Here is a 14,039-nt window from a genome sequence, read left to right as displayed (position 1 = left end):
TCAAAATTTAAACACTCTTCGTGTAGAGTGAAAGTTAAACCACACATGCACACGCTAAAGTACAAATATAAACAAAGTGGTTGTAAACATGTTTCACAAAAAAGTTACTTCAACTACACACAAAGTAAACACTTGGTTTAAACATGTTAAAGTACAAACACACATTGTGAATGCCAAGTAAAATTAGTACACTCTTCACACAGTGAAATGAAATTAAAATTTCAAACACACCAAAACATTGCAAAGTATAAACTTAAAACTAAGTGGTTGTAAAGACCTTTCACAAAATGTCACTTCATCCACATACAAAGCAAACACTTCAGTTTAAACATGTATTAACACACACATAGAGTGTCAAACTTCAAACAACCTTTAACACTAAATTTTAAACATGCAACTTAAGTGAATGTCAAACTTGATACTATCTTCATACAAAGTAAAAGTGAACACAAAAGCATAGTTTGTTCATACACACACTTAAAACATATACAAAGTAAATGTTAAAGTTTGAATATTGGGATGAGTAAATGTTAAATTTTACTATACTCTTTACACAAAGTCAATGTAAAAATTTCAAAAAACTTCATGCAAAGTTAGTTCTCTTTACATGTAGTTTGTTCAAATACGCACTTAACACATAAGCAAATTCTAAAGTTAGTGAAAATTTTACACAAAGTGAATCTATAAATTCAAATACAAACACACCACGAAAAGCTAATTCAACTACACATTAGGTAAACTTATGGTTGGACATACACAAAGTAAATGCCAAAGTTTCAAAAATAGACATTACAAAAAATTAGTTCTACCATAAATGAAGTATACACAATAAACACACACTGTGAATCTGAAAAGTTAAAACATGCTTCACACAAATTTTGTTCAATGTTCAAACACATGCTTCAATAAATAATAAGTAAATCAAATGTTAAATACAAACACGCACTTCACAAGTAGTGAATTCCAAAGTGAATCACACTAAACATACAAATTTGAAAGTCACTTTAAACAAACATAATGATGCCAAAGCTCAAATACACACTTCATATTAACAATAAATGTAATCAAAGTGAAAGCCAAAATTCAATAGACACTACAATTCTTATAATTTGTTACTAGATTACATTATAATTGAAAGATATTGTAATACTTAAATAATTAAGCTATACTGAAAATGTCATTTCATTAAATGTGATGAAATAACAATTTTAAAAAGATGTTGAATTTTATGCAATAAAAAATAATATAAAAATTAACACATAACACTAGACTAAAAAGAATGTCCATGGCCAGTGACCATTCTTCACAGCCTTGGGAAGGGGGCCAATTCAACCCCTTCCAAATAAAAAATTGACATTAAACAACAAATCTATGTACATATCAATTTACATAGATTTCAATAATTGATTTACATAGTAATTGATTTAAAAATATTATGTAAGCAAGAGAAGAAAAACTTTGGAAATACCAATAATATCAGTTTCTGGATGATATTCTATGGTATTGTTTTAGCATCTTGCCTGTTGGTTGCTGCCATACTTGTCCAGATTTCTATTTTGGTGGCTATTAAATCTATCGCAATCATTTCAGATGTTAAAATTACAAATGTTTCACGCATGCCAAATGCATGAATAAGTTAGTCATTTGAAGTCTATTTAAAAAAAAAAAGCCATCCTCAAACAGAATCAGTTTTTCAGATGTTAAAATTACAAATGTTAGTCATTTGAAGTCTACTTAAAAAAAGCCATCCTCAAACAGAATCAGTTTTTCAGATGTTAAAATTACAAATGTTTCATCCATGCCAAATGCATAAATAAGATAGGTAGTCATTTGAAGTCTACCTGCAAAAAGCCATCCTCAAATAGACAATCATTTTCTATGATATTGTTTCTACAGATCTTGTCTGTTGGTAACCATGTATGTAAAATGCATACATAAGTTATGCAAACTATTTGTTTAAAAAGAGATAGGTGCAAAACGCAAGGGACAAGAAATCCATCAGAAGTTGTATACATGCAAACTGTAAAAATAAAATAAAAAGGGTGACACGCCATTGGTGCACACAAGCCCTCTATTACACAGAGATAACAAAGTCCACATACACACAAAATGGAAGTATAGTCAAGGTACAACTCATATTGCTTCAAAACAAAAGAAATAGAGTAATATAATTATGTTGAGGGTTTTGAGAATGTATAAGAATCAATTAAAATGATGATGACATACCAATGATTTAAGCACCGAGCAATATTGAAAACACAAAAGAATAAAAAACTACCTCAAGTCATGTAAAAAGAGCATTGCAAAATAGAAATCCCAATAGATTTAAGAAAATAGAGAGACCAATATAAAAACCCAATACATTTATAAGAACATGAAAGCCCATATACAAGAAACATGAATTCTGACCGTGCATGGATGATAGAACCTCGACAACAAGGTGACCAAGATAGTCAAGCAAAGTCAATCACCTCTGGCTCTGTCCTGTTCAGAGAAAAATATTAAATAGTTGATATATGCCTTTGAGTGTTAAACAAATTGATTGTTAGATACTAACTCAATTTAGATACTTTAGTTTAAATGGTTATTTCAGGTCTACCTTTGTAATTTGTCTAGTTAATTAACAGTGCCATCTACTCTTTTATCCATTAATGCCTCCGCTAAAAATTCAAATTGATCTTAGATAAACATTAAAGTCATTTGAATCCTATTAAAATGTATAAAAAGAGCTTTGGCTAGTTGAAACTTCAAAAGTCTATAATGTGAGGTTGTCTGGAAATTCCAATGTTTAAAGGACGAATAACTTTAGACCTCAACTACTCTTTCTGGATCATCTACTTAAGAAATTTAGATCTAAATTGGCAGTTATATATTCAACATCCGCCTCCAAACTCAGAAATATGAAATGCATCTAAGATATTTTCATTAAGATCTCAGGGTTACTTGTGTGCTAGGAATCTTGAGATTGACACTTTCTAGGGAATCTATTTTTTATTTTTTTTGGTCAAATGGAATAAACCTTCAGTAATAAAATAAAATTAAGATGTGCAGATCAAGCAAAAAAAATAGAATTAGTAATTACTGTTGGGTAGAGAAAACATTTCTATAATTTCAAAATTAATGAAATTATCATTAATAAGTTTAAATAATAAAAGAAATTCAATCTATAGATCCAAATTAAATCAAACAGTCGGCATTCTGCCATCCATAGGGATACTAATTAATCTGATATAAAAGTTATATTCAACTCAAATTTATATTTAGATACTGTTATACCAGATTAAATAGCATGACACATCAAATCTAGTTGACTGATTGAGAATTCCAAGCTAACCAGATTTAAAATGAGAACAAATTGTATTACAGTTAAATCTATTGGAAATATGATCAAAATAGTAAAGGGAAAATTAGTACTTTTCAATAGATCTAAGCAGAGTTATAACAATACAAAATCCTGGACTCTGTAAAAACTAAATGTATTAATAGTAAAAACTAAATGCATTAATAAAAGAGAAAAAACCAGGAAAAGAAACATTTGTTCTGCATATGGTGATGCTGCATTTGTTAAGGGTATCTACCTTCCAAAAATCCCAACATATTGTTGAAAATTTCAAATGTTTTGGCTGCAAAACCTTTTAGAATGAGGATTTGGAAGCAGATAACTCAAGGTACTACAATGCAGAATAACAGACTCTACCTTTGCATTCTCACTTCAATTATGTAGAAATCTCACAATTGTGACTGATGAGAAGGAAAGAGAAAGCTCTTTCAGGGTGACAGGTAAACAGGAGTTGTTCTGTACCGGCTTTTGGGTAAGGATGTCTATCTTAGAAAACAGAGGAAATATATTATAATTAGCCAATAAGCTATATAGTGGGAGGTTTCAGCCTAAACCTATCTCACACCGGAAAACCAGACTTATTGCCAAAACCTATCTCACACCAGGAAACCAGACTTATTTGTCTGTAAACAGTTTCTGGTCCATGTAAACTAGTCTAGCTGCCGGAGATGTGATTTGAGATTAGATTTGCTTTTATTTGTGAGAGATTTTGATTTGATTTTATCTGTGAGAGATTTTGATTTGATATTTTTCATTCTAGCCGCTGGAGATATGATTTGAAGGGAAACTTTACTTTATTTAAGCGATTTGATTTGAATTTTTCCATATTCGATTATGTGCCTCTGCGCTACATGTTCATTCAAGTCTTTGACATGGTAAACTTTATATCATATATAAATATATTTTAGATTGCTGCCAAGCTATACTTACCATAATGCCTTACCTTGTGTTCTCTATACTTCATTATCCATAGGGTGCGATAATATTTATGCTAAGCCTCTGGCTTGCTTATTCATCCACGATAAACAAGGGTGGGATTATCAATTTTTATTCATAGGAATTAACAATCCCGTGTGCTTAGATCTAGGGCAATGCCCTACCCTTTTTGCCCTAAAGCTCATACTAATGTGGATTCATTTATAGGGTTTCTATCCATCTGGTTCTGAGGAATAACTTTTATGCTTACATTGATGGTTATGCCAGAATACGGGATCTACCTCACTGCACAGACCAGATTCTATGTAGAGCAGACACCAATGTTGCTTTAATGGCCGCATGCTACAGGTGCTCAGATAGACAGGGGCGGCAGTCAATGAAAAGATACACATAGCTAATGGTATTTATATAATTGTTTTCATTTTACTTTATTTAAATCTCAGGGCTACACATAACTATATCTTCATTTAATTATTTAGGCCTCTAATCTCAACTCTTAGTTTTATGAGAGGATACGTTGTCAACATAGCAGTTGAAAGCATACATACTTATAAGGATTTTAAGATATGCAGGTTCAAATTAATAAATTTAAATTGCTGATGTTTCATTTATGTTCTTTAAACAGGATAAGCATATATTTGAATCTCCTTATACATACCTGTGATTAAAGATACATATATTTAGCGAACAGAAGTGAGCGTAAGAGAATATTTCGCTTATACCTGTACTAATGAAATACTTTAAAATTTCATGAGGTTGACTGGTGAGCATTTTCTCTCATGTTCTGAGAACATGTATAATATATTTTTTACGTATGCATAAACATGAGAGGGTATTCTTTGCCTTATTTTACTTTTCCATTCGCCAGTTTCGTCATTCGCTGACATTTCTTTAAGTATTCCACAGGACAGAAATGACAGATTGTAATATCTATTTAGATTTTATTTTAATTGCCAAATCTAATTTGATTTTGCTAAGTCTCCTATATATCTCTTTAAATGCAAATCTGATTTGGTTTTTTTAGCTATATTACAACAGAAAGCACTGTTCTATGGCGTTTCATCTTCATCCAAAGAAAAATGGGAAAAAATTTCCCCAAATGATCCTGTGTGAAGCAGCAGTTTTACAAAGATTGATTTTGGTTCATCAAATTTTTTTTTTTTAATGTTGTGGAACTTTTTATTTTATCATCTTCATGGTTCATCTCTTTTTTTTAAAATGTTGTGGTAAATTTTTTATTTTCTCATCGACATTGTTGAAAGTAGCGCACAATTTGTGTAGAATCTTGATATAAGTCCTTTGCTATGGTCTCAATGAATTTTATTTTTCCAAATCTGTATATAGCTGAATCATTTTTTTGACTTAGTTCTTTCTAAAAAAATTTTGTTATTAACATGCATCTTAGGAAGGTTGTCTCATACAGAGAACAAAATATCAAGAAGTTATACCTAGGTCTAGATCTAGATATACCAATATCTATATATATAACCAGCGAGCAATGGTGGTTCTATAGTGTTCATTGGAGAAGCTTGAATTGACTCTGGCACTGATCCATTCATAGGGCCACTTGATTATCATATTCAAGCCAATTAATTGGGGTGGGTACGAGATATAGGCACCCTTGTATAGATACGGCAATAGGACGAGAAGGTCAAGTTTTTATATCAATGTTTTGGATCACACTCGATGATCCATCATCACGATAAAACAATGCTAAGAGAGTCAATACATGATAAAAAAACTTGAACAAGTCTAAAACAAGAAGATAACATCATGAATTGTGGAAATATTATATCATTAAAAATGTTGTGTCAAGATTACCTAATCAAACAAATAATAAATAAGATGTCTCCTTAACATAAAAACTTAAATATACTTACTTAAATATACTTTCCTATTGATATAACCCTTGGTACAAGTGCTAGTATTAGTACATGTAATTTATTTGCAGAGAAATTTTTTGTGTTGGTGAATTTTTTTTACAAAGACCCAATTTATTATCCATTTTGCTTTCGCCACAAACATGGCCATGAAACGTATTTAAAATTTTAAGCATGTAACAGTCTAAAAATAAGCATTCTGACCACAATTTTTTCCACTGAATTCCTTGCATACAAGTGCTATTAAGGAAATGCAGCTATTCCTCTTTTGTTCAATACCCAAAATCAGGAAAATAGAGCACAAGAATCTCAACGAAAACAAAAAAACAGTCTTCATTAACAAGAGAGGAAGAGTTTGATCATACATCCAGTGCATCCATCAAATAGAATAGCAAGGTTGCCAAGCCCCTGCAAAATAAACTCAGCAAGAGCCACAGAAAACCTAGTGTCGTCATTGCAGAAATAGAACAAGTCAGACACACAAACAAGAAGACAGAGGAAAAATAGAGATCGGGGGAGATAAACCTTGAACTGAAAAAGAAACAGAGAAGCCCCTGCTCATAAAGTAGATGAGCGAGAACTCAAAATATCCAAACAAGGAAGACTAAGGACCAAATGGAGAGCGAGGGAGATACAACTTGGACTGAACAAGAAACAGAGGAAACCCCTACGCATAATGCACCCTGCATAATGCACCCTGCAAATCACTGACACCTTCGACAAAACATGCGAACAATTAGCAGAATTGATTGAGGTCCACATCGAGAACCTCGAATTCAACTTGCCCTAGAGCTCATTGGCTTAGTCACTAGACGAAACAATGGCTTCCTACTACTCTGATTGCCTTTAGAAAACGTAACAACTGTAGCCTCGATATAGATGGTCAGGGAGACTACACAGTCAGAACACGAGACATTAGTATACATTTGAGTCCTAGGTTCTGCAATCCCTTCAACCCTTCCATTAGGGAACCCATCAAATTCATTTTTCAATTATTCAAATGAAACCCATCTTAGCTGGAAATTTAGAAGTAAAATTTCACATAAATTAGTGAACGACATCGAATCTGGTAATATTATTATAATTACTACTCTCAGAAGCACAAAAATTTGCTCTAAAATCTCAATGGTGTTATTCTAAAGGGTAACTGAAGTCTTAACAAGCGTTTTTAAATTTATGAACCCTTTTCTCACAAAGCAAACTAACAAGAAAACATACTTAAAACGTATAAATTCTTCGAAATGAAAGAAAAAACGAGAGCAGAGTATAAGATATACTCACTATTTTCTGGCCACATCTCCAATCAGCCACTCCAGAACGTAGATTTCTTGCTGCTGACTACTCCATGCCCATTAAAAACTGACAACCCACAGAAAAAAGAAGATACACGAAATACCAAAAAACTATAAAAATTCAAAACCAAAATTCAGGAAAGCAAAATTCAAAAATAGGCATGGCCACGCCAAAAACATACAATGGAAAATATATCAAACCAAAAAGAAAACAGAACGGGAAATCTGTCCTGCTTCTCAAGTATACCGCCCATTTATAAGAAATTTAATCCTGATTTTTTTCAACGGTCACTGTTTTTTACAACGGCCATTGCACTATAATTTGGGCGCCGTTAGGGAATGTTCTGAATTGAATCTGGACACGCTCCTTTGAGTGCCGTTAGGGCACGTTCTGAATTGCATCTGGACACGCTCCTTTGGGTGCCCTTGGGGAACGTTTTGAATTAAATCTACACACGCTCCTTTAACGTTTGGAAAAGTGTTCAAATCGATTCAAAATGGATTGAATCTGCACTTTGAATACAAATTCCATTCCCACTAGGCACGTTTTGAATTAAATCTACTCAAAATAGACTCAAAATGGAATCTGCACAACATCCTTCATCTTCTGAAGTTGCATGAAAATATTCATCTCTAAATATTAACGTCTCTCCATATATTCCCACTGGACAGCAGCCAGCCAGCCATCCAGCCGAAAAAATAGCACCCGCTATGTATGATGCTATGCATTTTACCAGGCATGTGACTTTTTAAAAGATGGAGGCATTTGCTGCATTCTAGAAGAAAAAAATTGAGGATTTTAGTAAACTTTAAAAAAAATAAAGTTTCTTAAATTTATATTTATATTATATATATAAATATATTTAAGAGATTTAAACTCTTTAAATTAACAAAAAAATTCAATTTTTTTTTCTAATTATCAAAACATGAAATATAGTTTACCAATGAAAGAACTACAAATTAACCAAACACATCTTTGTTAAAATGTGACCTCTTTATTTGCATATTCTCATCATATTAAAGATCTCCTAAAAAACTTATGTTTTGACCTTGGTCCTTTTCCTTATTTCTCGACTCACATCTTTTCTTGGTATATTTACAAGTGAGCGGTATTTCATAAGGCTATTTTAGAGTTGTTCCACCTCGAATCCTCTAAGAAACTAATGACAAACAACTACCTTTCAAACTAATATCCAAATTTAAAGTTATAGATTCAATGCCCACCACCAAATTGTTCGAGCTCTAGATCCACTTAAGACTCTCTCTCTCTCTCTCTCTCTCTCTCTCTCTCTCTCTCTCTCTCTCTCTCTCTCTCTCTCTCTCTCTCTCTCTCTCTCTCTCACACACACACACACACATTCAAATTTATGAAATTGATGCATACATTACATATCGATGCATGCATGTTATATTCTCATGTGCACGACGTATTCAATTTTTTAAGATCTACTACTAGATAATATGAAATCGATTGCAACGTTTATGATCTTGTGAAAGCTAATTTTATATTTTATGTGAGATTGAGCTAGAAATTTGTAAGAGTAAGTACATTTGGAATTTATTAAATTGAATTTTAGTACATGTACATTTAAATATTATCTTAGAATTAGTTTGAGTGTATCAAGTAATTGTCTAGGGCTTGACATTAAATTATCCTTTAGGTGTACCTATCTATATTATCTAGATATCATGCTAGATAAGGCAATTCCACCACAGGAACTATTTTCATGAACAAACATTGAGATAGAGAAATTGAGAGCCTCGATAAATAGTAGTAGTAACACAAGTATTTATAAGAACACTTTTCAGAGTATTCTTGACGGCCTTGTGAAAATTAGGGATGAAATTTAGGGCACTAGTGCCTATTCTATAGATGCTATACAGGCTATTCTTATCAAGAAGTGACAAGAGGTTTGTAGGGGTTTGTCCCTTTTTCAAGTTCAGAGTTTAGTGTCTAAAAAAACTCTGAAAGACTGTTGTTTTCTATCATATTGGGGAAAAAATGTGGTGAAGGGATATCAGGTCACTAGATGCAAGGATGTTGCGATGGCTGCCAAAATATACCCATGCTTCTTTGCTGGACATTGTCGTTATCCAAATAACGACCAAATTCCACTCTATTTTGCACAGCAGTTGTTTGATGAGATGCATTGCAACATAATGTTAAGTACAATGATTTGACATCATATCTGGGTTAGGGTCGTGGTAGGCTTGCTGATAGGGACCCTTATCATCAAGTTGGTCGATAGATTCCAACACATAAGGTTGTTGTTGGTCAGAGGGCACTCGCTATTTCACCTTTGTTAGTACCCAACTCCGAGAGGCCATTGATAGAGTTGATGACATTGTAGCTATGACCACTTCAATATCCAGTGATCGAGTCGAACAGTATTTGATGAGTCATCGATGCTATAGATCTTCATGTGCAGCACACCCTAGCAGTAGCTCAGATGATCCTTATGATGGAGCGGGTATCCCTTTGCTTGCTAACCTGGATGGTCTTACAGGAGACATGACACGTGTTACTCTAATTAGTTTAGTTGAGGATATTTTCAATGCATATGCATTCATTGCATCAGAGCATCATATCCCTATAGCAAAGGTTAGACTTCGTGTGGGTTCCATCTATCATGAGCCACATTCAGGGTCTCATCAGTCTTATCAGCCCTGAGGTGGCCCAAACATTAATGCACATTAGGATCCACCTATAGATTATTTTTTTGTTGACACAAAGGGAGAGGCACAATGTACAAATCCTTTAAAGAGTGCAACACATCGTACGTCTGATCTTAGCTTGGAGGATGTTGACTTCAGCATGATGACGATAGGTTATATGGATTTGTTGACACATTCAGAATCATTGTCGATACCATCTCAGTTGCATAGTCCCTTCTTTTTATCATTATTGGGACATGTGATGGCCACACATGATGCAGATGTATATTTGAGCCTGGATGAGACTAAGCAACATATTGATATTTTAGTGGACACGATCATGGCTAGAGACTTTGAGTACTATCATATGCTATAGACCTTCATGTGCAGCACACCCTAGCAGTAGCTCAGTTGGTCCTTATGATGGAGTGGGTATCCCTTTGCTTGCTAACCTGGATGGTGTTACAGGAGACATGACACGTGTTACTCGGATTAGTTTAGTTGAGGATATTTTCAATGCATATGCATTCATTGCATCATAGCATTATATCCCTATAGCAATGGTCAGAGGTCATGTGGGTTCCATCTATAATGAGCCACATTCAGGGTCTCATCGGTCTTGTCAGCCAGGTGGCCCCAACATTAGTGCACATCAGGATCCACCTATAGACTATTTTTCTATTGACACAAAGGGAGAGGCACAAGGTACAAATCCTTTAGAGAGTGCAACACATCGTACGTCTGATCTTAGCTTGGAGGATGTTGACTTCAACATGATGACGACAGGTTATATGGATTTGTTGACACGTTCAGAATCATTGTCGATGCCATCTCAGTTGCACAGTCCCTTGTATTTATCATTATTGGGACACATGATGGCCACACATGATGCAGATGTAGATTTGAGCCTGGATGAGACTACACAACATCATGATATTTTAGTGAACACGATCATGGCTAAAGAGTTCGAGTACTATCATCTGCCACCTTCTATACAAGTAAATTTTATTTAACATCATGCTCATGAGCTGCAAATTTCTAATTGATAATTTAAATAAGTTTTAACTACATTCAAATTTGAATCATGTAAATATATATATTTTTGTAGGTGGAGATGCCTCTTGTTACTCCTGCCTTGAGGTCTGATCATGTACGTCAGCGAGACTCAATTGATGATGTGACCACCAGTGGACATGTGAGTTTTAAATTTAGACACATGTACATACATTCTTTTAAATGATTATAATTTATACATTTAATGTATATTTTATTTAACATGTGTGTATATTATTGCTTTATTTGCAAGGATCGATTCATCCTTAAGAGCAAGATAGTCATTCAGAGGATAGCACCATTAAGATTCATCATGATGAACATGGTGCCAGGTCGTCTAGCTAGGCATTTGGTGATCTATTTTATACACATTGACATTTTGTTTGATATCATATATAGATACATTTGATGATCTTGATTGTATATGTTTGACATGTTGTTTGGTACATTACATACATTTGATGATCTAGTTTATATACATTTGACAGGTTTGATGATATAGATATACATTTGATGATCTTTGATTTATATGTTTGACATGTTGTTTGATGTTATACATGTACATTTGATGATCTACTTTATATGTTTTACATGTTTGATGATCTATATACATTTGATGATCTAATTTATATAGATTTGACATATTGTTTGATGTTAAATACATACATTGATGATTGAATATGTACATTTATACATATATGCATGTATGTACATGCATGCATTAATAGATTATACATACATGCATACATTTGATGAAATATTAAATGATGATCTTAAATTATCCCCTTAAGACATGTCCTAATTATATCCCCTTAAGTTCCATTTGAAATTTTAATGCTTTAAATAGTTAAGAGCTATATTTGATACAATTTTGAAATAGATGAACAATATATTAAATTAAATTGCACAATGAAAATTTCATAAAACTTCATTTTTAACAATGTCATGCTTAAGAATTTAAATCATCCCCTTAAGCTATTTAAAAATCATGTCTAGGTAATGACATCCCCAAGATGTACTTGATTATAATTTTGAAACAGATGAACCACCTATTAATTTCATAAAACTTCATTTTTAACAATATCATGCATAAGAATTTAAATCATCCCCTTAAGCCATTTCCTAATTAAACATCCCCTTAAGACATTTATAAATCATTTATAGGTAATGACATCCCCTTATTCAAGGACCATTAAATAACAACAATGAAAATTTCATAAAACTTTAAACAATAACACATACATGCAACATAAGAGTTTAAAGCATTCCCTTGAGCCATGTCCTAACTACATCCCCTTAAGGCATTTACAAATGTCAAATTGTTCAAACTTTATAGAAGTTGCAAACATATACATTACGTCTAGTTCAAGTCAAGTGGTTCAGCCCGCTCTTAGATACCATGTAATATTCTCTCATGATCATCAGTAACTAGCCTCCACTTTCAAAAGTCACGTCCTATGACTGGATGAAGAGTTAGGGTGCTAGAAATTACAAGGTGGCTATATGGATAGACCTTGTGTTAGGATAACTTGTGAACAACTGAGAGGGGGGGGTGAATCAGTTGTTAATAGATTATGAAACATTAAGAACACAAAACCTTTTACTGGAATGCATAAACCAAATACTGGAATAAAAAATATATCAATTAAGCACCAACAGAAACTATAAACCAAACACCATGCATCCACAACACATAACACAAAGATTTGTACGTGGAAAACCTGGTAATGGGATAAACCACGGTGGGAAGCCTACCATAGTCAGATAATACTTCTGCAGTAAGTATGTGATTACAATAAGGGGCCTACACATGCATGAAGGCCAACATCCTAGAGCGTACTACTCATCACAAAAGGAGCCTCACTTTCTACAAAAGATATCTAGACTACAATCCGGAAATAAGAATGAACTGCAAGAGTAGCATCTCCTATGCCTGAGTACGGTTCTGGTCAAGCTCAATGCCAGAGGTCTTAAACCTCTTACACAAATCCAATTTGATCACCTATGATCCACCAAATCCTCTGCATATGATTACAACTTTATTCGAACACAGATAATTCCATAATCATAATCCCATGCCACGCATATGATCTACAAAGAGATCTTAAATCATATTTATACCAACCTGGGACCTAAAAAATTAAGTCGGCCACCTAAAAGATAATACAATAAACCCACAAACCAATGATAAACCAAGTTGGAATAAGACCAAAACAATATTAACCAAATAATAAATCCGACCGGTAACGCATCGTGAGCAACCACCAACACGTTACATAAACCGGTCCATAACCTAGCAGAATAAGATCGAACCTAAAATAGGTTGCCATAAGCCAAATGAGATACCACCAATCAATTGGAACACGAACATGATAACCATCAGCATCCTAAAAAACTTTTAGAAGTCGCACCACCACCACTTATGGAATTCATCAAAAGATTTTCAACGAGGCACTGCCGATAAAACCCTTACCTGTAACCAAAAGGCTTACTAGAACATATGATAGCTCAATTTAATGGGCTCAATTTAAAACTAGAGTACCCAGTGTTGAAACTTGGGCTCTAATACCAATTGTAATGCCCCGCAAGGAAACCCCGAAAGGATAAAACTAAAACACTAGATAAGAATGCAAATAATTTTTTTTTATTGACTTAATAAGTTTAATGATACATTGAGTTAACATAAGTTTAGATTGTACAACGGAAGACTTAACACCTAAAGGATTTCCCAACTTGGTTAACTAGGTTTACCAGTAACGTTGCCAAGAAGAATTATTCCAATTAATTTGATTAAACTTAAAAATACAATTACACTTAATCAATGGTTAATTCATCCAATAGTCTTAAATATAGAAAACATGATTAAGTTCATTCATTAGGAAA

At 33.3% G+C, this 14,039-nt stretch overlaps 1 long non-coding RNA gene across 1 annotated transcript; it reads right to left on the bottom strand.

Annotated features, from left to right (window-relative positions):
- Positions 1 to 1,719: 1,719 nt before the first annotated feature.
- On the bottom strand, positions 1,720 to 8,145 carry LOC131069667 (uncharacterized). The gene is made up of 2 exons (XR_009359397.1): positions 7,438 to 8,145; positions 1,720 to 2,484 (listed from the first exon to the last, which is right to left on the bottom strand). It is a non-coding gene; the product is annotated as an uncharacterized LOC131069667 (long non-coding RNA).
- Positions 8,146 to 14,039: the final 5,894 nt, after the last annotated feature.

This window comes from Cryptomeria japonica, chromosome 11 (genome assembly GCF_030272615.1).
Source record: "Cryptomeria japonica chromosome 11, Sugi_1.0, whole genome shotgun sequence".
Classification (NCBI taxonomy): Eukaryota; Viridiplantae; Streptophyta; class Pinopsida; order Cupressales; family Cupressaceae; genus Cryptomeria; species Cryptomeria japonica.
Note: the sequence above shows the minus strand (reverse complement) of the source record. Positions and strands in the feature narration are given on the sequence as shown.